Here is a 13,648-nt window from a genome sequence, read left to right as displayed (position 1 = left end):
ACTTGTAACCCCTCTAATAGGCAACATGCTTTGGAATGCTCCATCAGTTCTGGCTGAGATTTTGTCAGATCTGATTATAGTCAGAGGCTTTTCTTGCCCAATTTTCTATCCTCTTTTCTTCCACAGGTGTCAGATTTTCTTCACAATTTCGAGGACTGCCCTGCTTACTCTTGCTTGCTTTCACTTTATCTTTCACAGGTATTATCTCTTCCTCCCCTTTCTGAACAAACGAACAAACAAATAAAAAAACAAACAACAAACCTTTTCTACACCTAACACTAAGTGTCTGCTTCCTGAAGGATCCAAACTGACATACTTCCCTTCCTGAATGTCATTTCGCCTTCCACTTTAGCTTATTTCTCTAGCCTTATTGTAATTTCTGAACTCTGCTGAATGTGGGGCCTACTTAATGTGTGTGAGGCATGGGCAGTTGCACAAGACCTTTTACTCAGAAGGATCTATCTTGTTTTCAAATTTTTTTGTTGACATCTAAAATTCTAAATAATTTTTGGAAACACATCACCTTTTTGTTTTGTTCTGGGCTCCCAAACTATGTAGCCAGTCCTGCATCACTTTCTTTCTGCATTACATTTTTTTAAAAAATAAAACTAAAACATAGTTTACTTTTTATGAACATTTTAATTGTTTGAATCATTTGTTTCCTGTTGGTTTTTGTTGTTGGCACTTGTTTTGTATTAATTATATACTTCTTTCCTTTTATACTCTAATTTGGGTGAGAGAATGTGTGCATGTCTTATTCCCTAACTGGAATGCAACCTCTGAAATCACATGTGAGGCCACTTTATATTGCACATAAAATTGTCAAGTAAACATGCAGAATGTCTGTAAATATTTTCTGAAAAAATGACACAAAATTCCCTTAACATAAAAGGAGAGGACACAGATTTAAGAAGGGCAAACTTTGAGGTGTGACTAAAGTAAAACAATGCTTTAGCACTCTTCTATCCTTTCCTTCTACCTCATGAGGTAGTGAGCAAAACTTGTTTTCCAACAAACTAAAACTCAGTTTCTTCTGATTTAAACACTTTCATTATGTTTATAATAGCACAATCATTAAGATTTCTTTTCAACTTTCCTTTGTCTATCTCTCTGGAAGAGTTTACTTTTTCCTTATTAAGGGAAGAGAGCAGCCCTAAGGAATGTAAATAACAACAATAACAATAACAATAATAATAACAATATATATTTCTATGGACCAGGTACCATACTAATCATTTTACATTTAAAATCTCATTTTCTTCATAAAAATTCTACAAAGGTGTTACTATTGATAATCTCTCAAAGGAGTGAATTATGGTTTAGAAAGTTTAAACAATTAGCAAGTAGAGTTGGGGGACTGCAACTCAAGTCCATTTGCTACAAGACCAGGGTCCTAGCCAGTACACTTTTATTTCAGACATAAATATTTACCTGGTATTCATTAAGCAAAATGTACAGCTTTCTCCACAGATGTGTTTCTTTCCAAACACACCTGGGAAAAATATCTGGAAGCTGCCTATTGAAGTCTACATGGGTGAGAACATAAGACAAATCTCGATTAGGAAATTTAAAAGAAAGGCATTAATTAATTGGGCAAAAGATGTTTTCTACTTTCAGACCATCAAATGAACTATATTTTCCCCTTGTGCTTCAAATTACCTGAGAGACTTATCTTTGGAAGACAGACCTGATCTGCACAAATGACCATAATCCTGAGAGCTGATCTGCGAAGATGGCTAAAATTCAAAGTAGTCAATGCAGAATGTGCTGTGTGAAGTTTTCAAAGTAAAAATTAACTCATTTATTATGTCTGTAATAATCAAAGTAGCATATTTTGCCTTGCATAACATTTCTCATGTTTTCCATAAACCATTATTTTAGCATCCTTTTGGAGGATTAAAACTAAAAGTCATTCCTAATATTTAAGCTCATTTTGTTTGAGTGGTATAACTGTTTTTTGGGCTTTGCAACTTGGTAGCTTGTCTCTTCAATTACACTTTTTAAGCAGGACAAGTCACTGAAAGAAAGCAAATCCTTCATCCCAAGTCTTGCGATGCGATTGGATATGCTGTGCCTCTTGCTGAGGCACATTTCCTAAAGCAAAAGTGTGTTTTGGCTGATGGTGACTTCTGGCCACTTCATACTACCTTGGAACGATTACATTCTCTTTGCTGGTTTCTACAGGCCAGCCATCTAAAATTAAGTTAGAACATGCATATTTTTGTAAGGGAAATAGATTTGTTTTAAATAAACCATGATAACTGATCGGTCCTTTTTAAAAACATGCCATGGTTGACATAGACTCAGTGAAACCTCAGCAAATGTGTTTTAAGTGTCATGATTTTTAGTTTCTTTCTTACTTAAAGAATCCTCAAATTGGATTGTTTCTTTTCTTATACAATAGTGAAAAATAGTGTCTCACCTTTTCCTAGATAATGCATCTTCTTTTAATACATTAAAGTAACACTTTTCTATTTTGAGTAGGTCTAAGTTGTTCTTGCCTCTATCTTCTCATGCCCTCCAAGCTAGAATCAAAGATAGTTTCTATATGCAGTCTTAACCCTATCCAGTGTGTGGTGTATGGAATTGACTATCTTGCCTTTTAAAATTTTTCAAATATCAGTGATGTTGCCTGGTTTATCCTATTAGTAATGAAGTTACTCCTAAACAATTCAGTCCATAATTGAGTAGACTTTTGAATTAGTGTAGTTGCCAAAGATCCAAGACCTGTTGTTTCTGAGATGAGCTACGCATAGATAGATGCCAAACAAGCCAGTCTTTCCTCACCTGTGTGCCATGTTCTTCTAATTTTGAATTTCAGTTTTCCAAAATCTTCATTTATGCCTTTTTGTTGCTTCCTTGATTGCATCTCATATATTTTAAATTATACTTAATAGTAGACCTCATGTATTTGCTGGCAATTCAGAGGTATATCAGAATATTTTTGCCAAAAGGAATGAACATAAACGTTTTTACGAAGTAGGTGGCAGTTTTTTATGGCAGTTTCTACAAATTGGACCTAAAATATAGCTTGAAACTTTTCATTAATTTGTAAAGTTTTTTAAAAGTCAAATACAAATCAGATTGAAATAGGGACTATACTCAACGCACTTCAGAGAATCAGTTGACTCTATATTTCTATAATGTCACATTTTCTTTTCTAGTATATAGTCATTATGATAAGATATTCTTTGAAGTACATGTCCCTAAACATGAAACTCATTATTTAATTCAAATAACTTTCATAATTATCAAAACTTCTTAATAATGAAGGGGAAAGGCATATGAGTCTTATTTACAATTTGCACCTATTCTTGCAACTTATCTCTCTTCTTATACCTTCACAGTCACACAATTTTAGAGTCTAAAAGCATTTCAAGCTTCCGAAAAAAAAATCAAAAGATAAATGATTTCTTTTTGCCCCAACTTCAATTGTTCTGATAATGCACATATTCTCTTTTATTTTTTGTTTCATCTAACATTTTTATTTTCTCATTCTTACTCCACTATCCCAACCTCTTTTTGCTAAATGTGCTCCCTATGTCTTCCTTCCTTTAGTTTTAATGGTGTCAAACAAAATATAGTAAGTATTAAAAAGAACTGAGAAATCAATTCTATAAAATTTCTGAGTTAGAAGCATACTGACAATTTATGGAACATTTTTGTTTTGTTATTGCTCATGATGTAAAACGAGAAACATCAACTCTTATAAAATCTATTATAAGAAAATATAATCAATCCAACTTTAATGGACAAAATTTTATTCCAGTCTGCTCTTGAAAAGTTTTCTCAAAGTTAGATTCAATACCATAGTCTTCTTCTGGTTCTGCCCCCTTCCCTGGTGGCAGATAGTTTGTGTAAACAGCAGGGATATGAGTATAAATCCTGAGTCTTTCCCTTTCTAGTTAATTCACTTTGGAATGTGATCTTCTTTAAATGGACAGTATCGGCCTGGCAGCATTCTTATGACTATTAAATGAGATAACACAAAATCTAGATGCTAAATACATGTTCATTTCCCACACACCTATGTAATCAACTTGTTTGTGTCAGTGTTACTAATAGAATTATAACAGTGAAGAAGGAAATGAAAGCTACTTATTATTTACTTATCTAATGTCTGAGTTGTATACTTTGACTTCATAATTGCAGATACAAATTCCATAATTTGAATATTGCCTTAAAACCCACAAACTCATTTTACATATTTTCTTTCTCATTTTATTTAAATGGAGTTATGAAGTTGAGAGGGTAAGTATCATTATGATTTATTATTTTAAAGAATGGGTCAAAGTGGTTACACGCTGCAGCTAGTGATTGACAAGCTGAATCCAAAAGCCAGGTCTCTTAACTTATATTCAAATCCTGTTTCAAATGTACAGTGTATAATTAAAAATTGTGTAAAAAAACAATGTTTTACACAATTTATGGTAAATGGCATTGTTTCATGGTTGACAACAAAGCATAATAAATAAGAGCATAAACTCTAGATCCTGAGTATGCAAGTCCTAGTTTTGCCACTTGCCAGTTGAGTAAACTTGGATAATTTACTTGTTTTTGTATTCCTGGTTCTCTCATTTGCACATGGGGTATAATAGTACTTCATTGGGTTATCATGAGAATTAAATGATAATGTATGTAAATTGGAACATAGTAATTGTTATATATGTTTGCTATTATTGTTATTATGATTGTATGACCTAGAAAGAATTATAAAAAGAGCAAGTCTAATGGTAAATAATGAAAATTCATTACATATGCACTATAATCAAATATTTTATTTTTATTTACTTCTCTCAATGATAGATGTATATTAGCTACATATTACAGATGAGGAAATTTATGCCGAAATAGTGAAAAATCCATTCTAGTTCATGAAACTAATACACGTTAGAAAAAGGTTTAAATGAAAACTTGTCTTTGAACTCTATGTGCTTTCCACTATATCACATGATGTCACTTAATCTAGTATTTCGAGTCTATGACCGTGCTACTATGAATAAGCCCGATCCTGTCTGATCTCGGAAGTTAAGCAAAGTCGGGCCTGGTTAGTACTTGGATAGGAGACCACCTAGGAAGACCAGGTGCTGTAGGGGTAAAAAATTAAAAAATAAGGTATTGTAAGCTGACAAAGTCCTTGCAATCTGTGAGGTCAACCAAGGGTTGCCGTCCCTAAAAAATAAACAAACAAACAAATAAACAAACTAGTATTTTGCTTTTCACATTGAGCAAAGTAGGTCAAGGCAAAATATTCATGAGTCTTAGGAATGATATCTATCTGGTTAGTTATGGGCCTAAATGAGGACCCAGGATTCCTAAATCAGAGTTCAGTGCTTACATGGACCGAGGCTATGATCTAAATAAGTGTTTTGTTTTGTTTTAATTATCCATGATCTCATATTATTGTCACTGCTTTGTTTGTTAAAAACTTATTATAGAGAATTAGGAGAGGGGAGCATTTTTTAAAATTAATGAGGCATTTGTTCTGTATATCTACAAAACCTAATAAAACAACAGGCAGACTGATACATAATTCATGGAAGCTAACAAATTACAGTGCATTTGCAAAAATGACCTGTTCTTTCTTGCTTATTTTCTGTGTGGTACATTAATGTCAAAAATAACATAGTGGTAAATATAGTCAACATAGTACAACAATATTGGGATAACATATTGATATAACCCATGCCAGAAATGCTAGCAGCGTAATTAGAGGGCTCACACAGTTTTAAAATGAAGCCAAAAGGTCAACTAAGCTTTTATTTCAGTAAATGTTATTTTATGCTTTATATCCTTTTTAGAGCAAGAATCCAAATCTTTATTACTGGAAAGATCAATCAGATACTTTAAATTCAAAGCTTAAATCCTAGTAAATGGACATTATTTAGGCTTTCAACAATCATAAGAATGTGGTAAGTACACAAATGTATATCACTAAGTAACACATTCAAAATTGCAGAATTCCAGATCTACTCCTTGAAAAGACTGCATTAATTATGAAGGAAAAGACTGTAGATGAAAAGAAAAGTCTTCTTCTTTCAAGGTTAAGAGGTACGATTTTACTTTCATCATTGCTTTTCAGTCCGGAGATGAAAACTCAATAATGTTCTGGCTAACTAGTTAGATTATGAATAACTCCAACAAAAATGTAGGCCTTTGGACATTGGGGGGAAAAATAAAAACAAATATAAATAATTCCATAATAAAGAAAAATGTTTTAAATAAGATATTTGGGGTTCTATGGAAGCATATGTTAACAGAGTTTTTAATAAAGAGAAAGCAAGCAATTGTTATCCTTCTCACATAATACTTGCCTGTAAAACATGGTTGAAGAAATGTCAATTGATATTCTACGTAGACAAGGATTGCATGACATGTATGACACTTGTCATGTATGGATATTCATGTTACTATCATTAGACATTGGGAAACAAACCAAGAAATAATACACGAGTAGTGCTTATCTCATAAATATGCTTCATTTTATTTAAGATAATACGCTACACACGAATCAAAACTAAGAGCTCTTGGTATTAAATGACAGGAGAGCCATGAATCATAATTCAAATACTAAAACAAGTGGACATTATATTTGTGTAGGGGAAAAAATAATTTTATTTCCACCCTTATAGGTTCTTGGCTGATGCAACGCACTTCATCTCCAGACCCCTGGGATTAAAAGATAGACTAACAGGAGAAAAACAAATGGAAGTTTAATCACACGTATGCCTCCTGTATACATAGGAGATACCCAAGAAAACTGAGTAATTACCTGAAATGGTCAACCAATTATCTTAAATACCATCTTTATCTAAAGATAAAAGATGTTAGGGGACGAGGAACAAGTTATGAGAGGTTTTCAGATAAAGCACAGTAAAAGAAAATATGGGTTTTTATGCAGATTTATTTCTTCCTTTTCCTTTGATAAGAGTTTCTAAACATTTAGTCATCCTTCTCTTCCATATACAGAGAGGAAGACACATTTACAAATGGAGATTTTCCTTATAAATGTAAATATCTCTTATAAAAGAACGACATCTACTAGGTTTTCAAAGCTTTTTCATTGTCTGCTGTTTCTCAAAAATAATCAGCTCAAGATAATCCTTATGCCAAACAGGCATATTTTGGAGTAGTAAATTTTGCTTCCCTTCATATGCATTCATTGAATTTATGATAATTGTTAGATATATTATAACAAATGCTTTCAAAATAACAAAGACAGCTCCCAAAATTCAAAACTACAAGATTTGTTTGGTCATATTAGGTTCATAAACATGCATTGCCCAGAAAAATATGAATGCCTTCTAAGACAAAATCATACAAATAAAATCAGTCAATAAACATAAATTGGTATTTTTGTGATTCAAGAGAAAGTGCTAGGTAATATGTTTAAATATTGTTAAAAAGAAAAACATAGGCCCAAAATGGTATCACTTGTGCTAAAGCTTAAGATACCATACATAATATATTTAATGCCTCACCTATGTGCTATTTCAACCTCTCTCAGAATCATAACCTTAATCAAAAAGTCTGAAATTATCTGGTCAACACCAGTGAGATCATCTCTCACATGGGCCCTCTCCCTTCCTCAGAAACAAAAGGCAATCTGCATCATAAAATCTCTTGCCTCCAAAAGACACCCTGGCCTAAAAATAATCCTTTTTTTATTTTTTTGTTAATAGCTCCCTTATTCTACCTTTTCTTCCTATAAAAGTCTTCTATTTTCTACAATCCCTGAGAGGTGTCTTCTAGTTGCTAGAGGAAATGCTGCCTGATCTGTTAATCACTTAGCAAAACAAATTAGATCTTCAAATTTACTCGGTTGGATTTTTTTTTTTTAATAATAGTAATATAAATTTTTTCTCCTTCTCTTGAGGATCTACCAGTCCTATGAGAAGATATAATATTTGCATTAAAAATAAGGTCTAGTGAAACCAGGGGCACAGCCAGAAGTCCTTTGCTAGACCCTCTAGGGAACAGAAAATGTTGTCTTTGAAGTTAGGATTAGACTCTAGGATGTTTAGTTTAGCATTTCCAAATAATAGGGAAATATGCAATATATGTGGAGTGTTCCTTTGGGTGAGATGGTATATTCATTTCTTATTGCTGCTATAAAAAAATTACCACAAACTTAGTGTCTTAAAAATAATACAAATATATTCCTTTACAGTTATAGAGAACAGAAGTCTAAAATGAGTCTTATGGGCTAAAATCAAGAAGATAGCAGGGCTAGTTCCCTCTCATGGATCTAGAGGAGAATCCATTTTATTGCCTATTCCAGCTTCTAGAGGCTGCCTGCATTCCTTAGTGCATGGCCCCTTCCTTCACCTTCAGGGCATATCCCTATGACCTCTGCTGTGCCATCACAGACAGCTCTTTTCTTAGACTTAGACTCTGTTGCCTCTCTCTTACAAAGGCCTTTAGGATTTTATTGGTTTTCCCTGGATAATCCTGGATAATCTCAAGACTCTTAACTCAATCGCATCTGCAAATTTCATTTTGCCATGCAAGGTAATATATTCACAGGTTCTTGAGATTGGGATGTGGACATATTAAGGGGACAGTTTTTCTATTTATCACCTATGAGAACTCACAACACTACAACACTACTCAGAGGTTCTAGAAGTCATGATTTCAATGTACAATCATTTTAATGATACATCTTTTTCAGCAATGAATATATATCTAATAAAATGCTGGAGATAAAAATTTTTGTATCTATAGTTCCTTTTTTTTAAAGAAATTTCAGTTGTGTGGCTTTTAAAAACATTTTTAACCATGATCCAGTGTATGAAGAACATTTTACTTTACAATGCAGTTCACATACACATCCTGTATATGTGTATATCTGAAATTTCATATAACAATTATTAGGCTAGTAAGAATATAGTATTTTCTATTCTATTCTTATTTAAAAATATATTCATCACAACCCTCTAATATGCTTTTATTAATAAGACAGACATATAATTAAATATATAAAATACCCATTGATTTTACAGGTAAAACAGATAGGTGCATGTATAATAGTATAATAAAATATTCAGACATGTTATTTAAGGTGAATTTTAAAAGTGAGTAAACATTTGCAGCCGGAGCCAATGGGGAGACTATTGGAAACAAAGATGGCAAAATCCAAAAGTATTACCCAAAGTGTATATTCAGGAAATTTCAGTCCTAAGAGTTCAAAATGGCTATAATTAAAAGAGTTATATAATTAAGTTATATAATTAAGAGTTCAATAGGGTATAATTAAAAGCTTGTTAAGCAATGTCAGACACACAAGTAAGCTAAACCGATAAAATACTCATGGGCCCATTGAGGTCTTCCATTCATTCAGGTTGTACCTGCTGCAAGGTTCAGTTAAATCTAGACTAGGAATAAAGTGATGAATGAAAGGACATGAGTTTCTTCTCATGGAACTTATATTTTAGCATTTGACTTATCCTTTAAACAATAATAAGAAATTCTAAATTATCATATGGGCAAAAATTAAGTCACGGAAAAATCTTATACAGAATAAAAACATGATGAGATTTGTGTTTTTAAAAGATAACTATATTTGAGAATGGATTTAATGTGCACACGTGAAAACTTTATATCTAGTGAGAAACAGAACTAGACTATATCAGTGTCATGGTATTTTTTGAAATGTCAGTAAGAATTTACAGGATTTGGAGATAGGATATAAGAGTTGTGGGAAAGTAGAAATGGGAGATAATTTCTGTATTTTCAATTTTGGTGACTGAGAAGGGAGCACCATTCAATGAGAAGGTACATACACAAAGCAAGTCTAGGATAATGGATATTAAGTTGATAATGAAAAATCAAATGGATATACACAGGAAATGGAAGAATATATAGACCTGGTTAATGTTTTAACCCAGGAACAGGATGTCAACCAGGAAAAGCATATATAGAAGGAGAGAAGGATAGATTCCTACAGTCAGTAGCATTTAAAGGATTATCGAAATGGGATTAACCAGATAATTTTATAATGAGGGTAGAACTATAATATATAATATAGTTTGTGCAATCAAAGGAAATGCTTTGAGATTATATGGAGTGGTTGCAAATGGACCCGAGAAGTCATGCAAGATAAGAAATGAAGAGACTCAATCCAATTTGGTTATCAGAATATCTTTGATAGCATTAGTTGAAGCAATGTCTTAGAATGGTGAGGGTGGTAGACATATTTCAATGGACTAAAGGACGAAAGAGTAAAATGGTGTAAAGATGGTGATTGTAGCCTATAGTTTTCATTAGCTTGCTTTTGAAGGAGAGATAAGATGGAATTACTATAAAGAGAGCAAGGTACAGAAGGTTTTCATTTTTAAGAGGGAAGTGACTTTTAAATACTTTTTGTTTTAGAATGAAAATGTTTAGTATTCAAATCATGAAGTGGATAAGTAGATGCAATGAGAGCAAGAAGGACAAAATGTATATTGTGGCCAATATGGCCCTTTGCCCTTGTGTTATAGTATATGCTGTCCATATATGAAAAAGAAAACATACTAAGTGACTCTTATATTTTTAAAACATGAGTCCAATTGATTGTTCGCAGAACTAGAGCGCTTTCACACTAATTTTTGGTTTTCTTCTTCTCACGTGTAAAACCACCAAGGAAAATTAAACAGACCAGTGGTACTCCTGACTTTGCAAGGTAATTAACACAGTAGGAAATGCAGTCTAGGCCAGAGAGTTTCTTGAATAGTGGCTGGAATCTTAACGGGAGACTGAGGGAAGAGTAAACAAGTTAATAATTCTAGACCGTATCTAGCTCTCACATGATTAAAGTCTCAAAGCTATTTTTAAAAGGCCAACAACCTGAAGGGAAATTTTTACTTTTTCTTCAGTTTCAATAGTGGCTTGGGCTTTCATTATTGTTGTTTTGTCTGATTGTGATGTTTATACAGACTTTCAAAAATAGTTTAATAGCCAGCCTAATTGCTAGCCCTGCATGACTTTCCAAGTTACTATTTAAGCAATAATGACCTTCGGACTGAATATTTTCTTGCCATTAATGACCAATGGAAAGCACTGGTGGTCTCAGGTGAAGCTAAAGACCTTTAATCGAGCCTTTCGTTAATGGACAGAAAATGCCTAACTGGGAGGTCATTAGTGTGATTATAAATCATAACAATGTAAAGAAAAAAGGCAAAGTGTTCAAAAGTTACAATTTGAACATCAAGTTGCCATGGATACTGTCTTATCCTAGATACAGCAACTCAGACTATGAACCAAAGGAAGACAATTCTCAATTCTTATTATTCTATTTAGGGTTATAATTGCTGTTTGGATGTAAATACTGGTCCATAGAATCTGAAACAATCAGCATTCCTACTATATAAGAGTAAGAAGAACCTTTGGACTTAAAGGAGCCTAGGGAGGTTATTCATTACAATTTATGCTATTACAATTATGATAGGCTGAAATACTTTAATATCTTCTTATGTTTATAGGTATCCAAAGAAGAAGAATCTAGATATCTTAAGCTGGGGTGGACTCAGTTTTTGTAGGACCTCAGGTTCACAGAATTTGGGGATTTCTTTGAAAAGAAATCCAAATTATTGATTTAAAATATTTTCATCAGTACTCCTGATACAAGGGGAAATGTGACAGAGACAAGTATTTTCCTAGTTGCAATGAAAATGTTTTACTCTTGCAAAATTTAGAAAATCATGTGACTATGTAACATATTGCAAAGGTCCTCCCCAGTGAATAATATGCAGGCCCTTTTCAATCTCAGTCCTGCTTTGCTTCATAGTAAATTCTCCCCTGATCTGTTAAGAATTCTGAAAGCTTAAAAAAAAAAAAAGACCAACAGATCATCTAGTGCAACCCTCAAAACATTCAATTCAGGAAGCTTAAGCCAATCAAGTCCCCTAATTCACATATTTCTGTACTCAAGTTCTTTAAGCCTTATTGGCTTTTACATGGAGCAGACTGACTGGAACCTAAGTGATATCTTTCAGGAATTTATGATGGAGGCAAATCCAAAAGGAGTATAGTACACGAGGTTTCTTTAGAGAATAAAGTATCCTAAAGAAAAGAGATCAACCAGTTGTTAATTTTCAAATCAGATTGCGGGGTGCAAACCACTGGTTGTTAAACTCAATCCCATCTTCCCTTCTTTCACAATAAATTAACTGTAGCTAGACCATCTCCTCCCAAGTCCACTTGCATGCCCCAGCCCCTCTTGCAGGACAAGCAGGTGGACTTGGGAGGAGATGTTCCGACTGCTGGAGGTCAATGGCAAAGAAGAAATATAGAATTTCCCTTTTAATTCCGATGCATTGCGACATGCCAGTGTCACCACTTGGTTTGAAAGGGGGAATCTGAGCGTGTCTTATGTGAAATATTTAAAGATTATTTCTTGTTTGAAACTGCTAAATAGATGTTTTCCTTGGCCATTTCAAAACATATTAGTAAATGACTGAAATCTGAGAACGTGTGAATAAAATTTTAAAGGCATGAGTGCATAATAATATCCAACCAGTGATAACAGTTTATTAAATCTTTCTTAACCTTTTAAAAATCATGGTTTTAATTTTAGATTAACACGTTTGTCTTACTATAATTTATTAATAAAAGAAGTGAGCTGGATAATCTACTGGCCTTTTTTATTTGGTCTATATTTCCAAATAACATATCAAATCATCTCTTTTTCCAGTCAAGTATAACACATATGCATTTATGTGATAATTTCACTATTAGCCCAATAATTATTTTATTTTATCATATAAGCTGATATGATGGTTGATTTTGACTTCTTGATGAAAATTGGATTTGTTTGAACAGGATTTCTTCTTTGAATAAATTTTGATATTGACTTCTAGGGAAGAAAGTCAATAACTGCATAATATACCCCCAACCATAGAAACCAAGTATTCAGTTTTATCTGTCAGTGGCATATCATCCGACTAGTGCAGATGCCCATGAGATTGGCAGCTCTGCAGGGCTTGTCTAAAAGGAAGCAGGTTACATAAAGTTATAAAAAATCTTAGGAGAAAATGAGAATTTAAGGGTCAAACTGACTCTCAGGTGCTTAAGTACATTTTCTAATGACTAAAGAAACAGAATTTTGATATCCAAAGGAGGGATTTCCACAATGTCAAATTTCTACTCCCTTCTCTCTTCTCGTAGCCTTGTTCCTTTGGTTTTGAAACTGGATCATTTCTGTGTGTGACTTTTTCTGAAACTAGACTTTTAGAGAAATTATTACCTTGTACCTTCTCAGTTTTACATTACAATCTAATTTATTATCAATTCCACTAACTCTTTTCAGATATGAGGTAACCAGTGAACTCTATTAAAAAGAATATTTTTCACCCAAAAATTCATCAGACTTAAAAGTCGAGTTTTGTACAAAATAGTTCCTTTGAACATGATGTTCTTTACTTATTTTGGATTAGTATAAAAAGTAGAACTGGCTCCTGGTGATATGAGATAGTTACTTTTGATCACTGTTGCTTAAATTGCAATGACATTTTTAAAAGCTCTAACTTCAAGGACATTAACCTGCGACTGCGGGGTTCTGTCTGAGAAAGCACAATATAGGACATCGACTGAAGTAAACACACAGGGGCTAGTTATGCAGAGGGTAATACAGTTGCCTTGACACCCTAAGGATCTGAGTTTAGAACCA

At 33.2% G+C, this 13,648-nt stretch overlaps 1 pseudogene; it reads left to right on the top strand.

The window, feature by feature from the left end:
• Positions 1-4,977: 4,977 nt before the first annotated feature.
• On the top strand, positions 4,978-5,096 carry LOC118600502 (annotated as a pseudogene).
• Positions 5,097-13,648: the final 8,552 nt, after the last annotated feature.

The sequence above is a fragment of the Rousettus aegyptiacus genome, unplaced genomic scaffold, assembly GCF_014176215.1.
Source record: "Rousettus aegyptiacus isolate mRouAeg1 unplaced genomic scaffold, mRouAeg1.p scaffold_m13_p_3, whole genome shotgun sequence".
Lineage (NCBI taxonomy): Eukaryota > Metazoa > Chordata > Mammalia > Chiroptera > Pteropodidae > Rousettus > Rousettus aegyptiacus.
This window is presented reverse-complemented; position numbering and strand designations above follow the sequence as displayed.